Source organism: Hyposmocoma kahamanoa, unplaced genomic scaffold, assembly GCF_003589595.1.
Source record: "Hyposmocoma kahamanoa isolate Upper Pololo Valley unplaced genomic scaffold, ASM358959v1 180, whole genome shotgun sequence".
NCBI classification, from domain to species: Eukaryota; Metazoa; Arthropoda; class Insecta; order Lepidoptera; family Cosmopterigidae; genus Hyposmocoma; species Hyposmocoma kahamanoa.
In genome coordinates this window covers 4603255-4608692 of record NW_020653711.1, presented here as the reverse complement: position 1 = coordinate 4608692, position 5438 = coordinate 4603255, and the positions used below count along the sequence as shown (strand labels likewise).

The following is a 5438-nucleotide window of genomic DNA, read 5'->3' as shown; positions in this document are numbered from 1 at the left end:
ATTTCGCAATATACTGGACGTAAAATTGACCGCACCGACATCTGTCATTATATAACTCCAGGAGCTAGTATATGTCAACTTCTGAAAGGTATAGAAAATAAATTAGGCGATTTTAATTTTAATGACTACTGTGTTATATTTATAGGTGACTCAGACTTCAAAGAAACTCACAAATATTCTAGATTAATAATAAATATCCGAAACACATTACAAAATGTACAACACAGAAATATAATATTTTGTTTGCCCACTTATAAATCTGGTAACTATGCAAACTTATACAATAAACGAGTAGAAATATTCTACAATCTGCTGTATCGGGACAATAAGTACCATGAGTATGTTTATTTATTAGATAGTAACAAAAAATTGGAATACTGTTCGAAAATGTATACTGCAAGCGGTTTGGTAAGCAACGTTGGACATAAAATTATTATTGAAAATTTGAATGAATTAATAAATGACATTATTATTATCTATATAGTCTGAAAGACCCATATCTTAACAGGCCTAACATTACAGTTCCAGTAAGTTTAGACTCGTCTTGTTCATGCCAAAATAATTTTTTTTTTCGTTAATGATGAAAGACCTAATTATATAAAATTAATGCACCAGAATATAGCTGGGTATGCTTCTAAAAAATCATTTTTGATGTTGCAATTTCTGAATTACATTCGAATCAAAAAGGTCCAGACATTATTTGCCTATCAGAAACAATGATTACATTTGGTAACGAAAGTCGTATAATTGTAACTGGTTATGATTTAGCAACGTCTTACTGCAGGCAAAACATGAGAAGTAGGGGTGGTACATGTATTTTAATAAATAAAAAACTGAAATATCATAAAATAGAAGATTACGAAATTATGCTCAGGACACAATATTCGAATGCTGTGGTGTTAAGCTACTATCACAAAATATTTGCATAATATGTGTTTATGCGTAGAAGAAATATCAAATTATCTCAAATTTTCTTTAAAATAAAGAATAATGGAAACGTTGCCAAAAAGTTCAATTTTGAAATTCCCACCTTTTCTTTTTTGTTTTTGAAATTCCCACCTGACACTTTGGAATTTGTCCGCAAGTCCTGGGACTTAGACGGACCAGGTAGGATGAAGGAAGCTATAGATATTCTGGAGGAATGGATGAAGAAACAGCAACATTTTGTCAAAAAGGATCTTCGTGAGTCATTATGTTTTCTTTTTGGATATCCACTTTACGTTTTTCTTCAGTATGTTTTTGCAGCAACCTATTTGTATTTTCTTCTTCAACCACCAAAAATTCCTGTCTTAACAACATACTAAACCTAAGACGTCCCCGCTTCTATTTACAGTGTACCGAAAGTATCATAGTGTTGTATGCAAATGCATAATTTTTTGTTTATTGCACCAATTTTTATATAGGTACACAACGTGAGCGAGGTTTAATCTTGTCTTTCATTTCACAAAATGAGGTATTTATATTTAGATCTATTGTACCTACAGCTCGAGACTTTTTGGAATTAACACTAATATGTAACAAAGGCTCCATAGAAAGATCCAAGCAGCGAATACAAAAAATCTGCACCTTGAGAACTTTTGTGAAAAGTTTGTTTAGAAATTATGATTTGAAGATGGACTTTAACCACTTCTTAGGTGAAAAGATGTAAGATACTTTGTACACCTTTAAATCATTCAGATGATTGCACAAGTTAAATACGCACGCTATATAGCATTAGTATTATATAATATGATAATATTTTACATGTCAATTTTCTATGGTTCCAGGACAATTGCCCCTCTACCTACTTTGACGAAGGACTATTTCAGAGTAGTGATGTTTAGATTCAACAAGATGGTTGATGCAAAAGACTTCACTGACATATACAGAGTTTTGATTATTGTAAGTATTTTTTTTGTCTACTTCCATAAACAAGATGAAATTTTCTGTATTAATTCTATTCAGGGTTTTTTGTATAGTACCCCGGTGTGGATTAAATTGCGCTGTTACTCATAATCCAGTACTATCAGTACCAGAGCAACTCTAGTTTGAGATCCGATAATTGACGTGGTTGTCAGAACAATTATTATTATTGTCTGTCGTAATAAATAGTAATTTTAGCTAATCAATGTATGACATTATCAAAATGTGATTCTAAATTTCACATTCAACTGGAACTCTTAAACGAGTAGTTTTGCTGTATCTTCCGTTCATCCACTTCTTTGTTTATATGTCACAAACTTTCTAAGACTCGATGACGTAACTGTTACAGCAAAATTTGGTGTATAATATTAATGAACCAAAAACTAAAACTAAAAAATAATAATCTCAGTACAGAGTACTAAAAAAACCGACTTCAAAAGTACGTAGAATTGCCAAGTTTTATTGAAATCGGTTACCGGAAAGTGCGCAAACCCGGATGCATTCCCTAGTTCGCCACTGTACGAGACTTGACACAGTAGATAATAAAAATCGGTTCTCACTACTCAACGCATATTGAAAGAGAATAACGCCTTGAATTGGAGAGTAGCAAAATCAACCATTAAAATAATTGCTCCTTATAATAAAATTTAGGCGCTATTTATAAAAATGAACCTTCATGCGTGAACCCTTAGAGGTGGATGATTTCCTTCAAAATTAAATGGGACCACTATGGAGGTACCCTCTTTCCACCAAAAAAGAATCATAAAAAACGGTTCACAAATACCGGAGATATCGCGTAACATACTCGTACATAAAAAAAATACAGTCTAATTGAGATCCTCTTTCTCGGAGGAGTTCTCAATTCGACTTTCGATCTTTATCGACGAAAAAGTAGTTTTATGGTCCAAGTAGAATCTCCTATTGTCCAAATTCGTTCAATTATAAATTCGTTAAAAATTAGTATATAACACAATTAATGATGTTATATTCGTCAATTAACTATTCAGTCTCGAAATATTCACTATCAGTGTGTCAATTTTTAAGGCCGTAACTTTTAACCTCCCGTCGCAATCAATCTGTCCTATTTCTTACTATTCCTACTTACTCTAAAGACATGACACTTAGTCGAAGTTTTGAAAATAACATTTTTGTAACGCTTATAATGCGTACATAGTTGAAATCATAGAGAATATTTACTCGAATTACTAAACGACAATAGACTCTTTACCACAAGCGTATAAAATATTTCATAGTCTGTTTTACGATTACTTACCAAATCCTACTGATTGACAGGATATCCCTGTGGAAATTTTGAAAACAGCATTAATTTATATCACGAATATTTTGGCATCAACATATGTTCTTTTAATAATTTCTCAGGTTTTACTTTCGAATAATAAATAATAATAAATATATTTAAATAGATAGCTCTAAACGGTTAACGGTAACTTTGTACAAAACGCAAAAGCAGGACTGGAGGTCGTCAAGGAAGACCTTAATACCAAACACAGATCTACAAAGTGTCAGATAATATAACAATAAACTTTTAATATAACAGAAGCTTAAAGGTTTATTTTTGATGAATTATAAATTATGTTTTGCAAAAAGTCATAGTACAAAAAATTTTGTTTATAATGTTAGTAATATTCCTACGATGTTGTTAGTATTGAAAATAAACCTGTATAGAAAGATTGATTTCATAACGTATTTACAAAAAGTTCAAAAACGAAAATCACTAACATTAACCCTTACTTACTCGCACGAAGAAAACTTCGTGTCCATACAAATACTCGTCCTCACTGACCCCAATTTATTAGGAAGATTTCTAATGAACTAATAATGGTAATAAATAAGAGACTCAATATTACACATACACTATAATAACTACCACGCTTCAAAGGAACAACTTAAATAAAAACTAATAGAAACTTATAAAAAAAATCTCTAAAATTACGCTTTTGAAGCATCATGAAATCATAGTCAAAACATTTATTCTTATAAACTATTTAGAATCACTGGTATCACAAGTCTGACAATAGAATTATGGTGTTGTGGTCTTAGAAAATGAATTTAATGCATTTCATGCATTTTTACACAGCTATTGCATAGTCCACGCTTAGCTGTCGGTGCGACTGGTAGATTCTCCGGATCATACACCTCCATAAGTCGTTTTTTATAACTTTTGGGGTTGCATTTATGTTTACCCGTAGCCTTTGATGATCTTGAACTAATTCTACAGCACGCTAACACAAGAAATAGCGTCACACATGTGTGTATTTTTTATTGTCGCACTTTTGTTTATCGCCTGACGTCGAGTCAATGTTGGCTCCGTGGTGCATCGTAGATAAATATATATATTTTTTATTTTTTATCGACTGGATAAAAAAAAGCATGGGAAAATTTGGTCGCATTACAGCAGCGCGACTGTCGCGCGGCCATCGTGTGGCTGCAGCGCTTCTAACAGCGGCTAATTTGAACGCGCCCTAGAGTGCAGTGACGTGTGCATGCACTTTGAGCATTCTAAGAGCACGTTCCTAAGGAAATTTTGCCGAAAGATTACGGTGGTAATGAAGAGTCTAGCCTAGTTACATAGTAAGACAATTTTTATTAAACTCTGGTTACTGACGCTTAAGAGATAATTTAAATGTTTCATGTTTGTGTTTCAGATGATTGGATAGAACAATTAAATTCGGAAGAATTTACAAAATACAGAAAAGAAATGAACGAAGCTTGTACTAATGAAAGTCTTCGGCCAGTAGATACTTTCAACGATCAGTACATGGGCATGCCTGGTACATTCCGATCTTTGGGTTTAGATTGATACTTCAAACTTTACAATGAGACTATCAAAAGACAAAACTAAAATTGCCGTCGTGGTCGCCAACTAAGTAGGGACAGGGGAAGCACTATGTGAAAAAAGTATTCCGTATTTGAAATTGCGCGGTCAGATGTCTCAGCAGAAACATTGATTAAATAACAAAAGAGGACTGCTAATTGCGATACAAGTATTTGGTACACCGGATTTCGCGAAAAGTACCAAATAGCTATTTTGTAGTTACCAGTTACCAGCTACAATTATTAAAGCTACTCAAATTTGTAGTGATAACAAACAAATAGAATATTTTGTATTTTAAGTGGTCGGTTGTCTAAACAGAAATAATTTAATAGCTAATCTTAGAGGACTACAAGGCTTTACGTAACCTGATCGTACAGACAGCGGCACATCAGACTACCACACTGTGACCTTGCGTGCTTAGAACAGTAGCTATAGCAGATCGCACGAAAAAGACAGGTAGCGTTTTCGCAGTTCCGTGGCATAATTTTTGTGCTGGCCTGCTTCATGCATGTGTGAGATTGGCATATCCTGTAGGGATAGCGCTAAAGTAGTGTGCGGTGTTAAAACAAAAGCTGCGAAACCGGGATGCTGGTAACGAAATATTATAAACTCAATGCTCTTTTCTCTATTTTGCTCAATTTTAATTACGTATTTTGTAACTCTTTACATTTATTTGTTTATTTACTCTACTGCACAAAGT

General features: G+C 33.2%; 1 pseudogene; it reads left to right on the top strand.

Annotated features, from left to right (window-relative positions):
* Positions 1-387: 387 nt before the first annotated feature.
* Positions 388-4723, top strand: LOC113225922 (annotated as a pseudogene).
* The last annotated feature ends 715 nt before the right edge of the window (positions 4724-5438 follow it).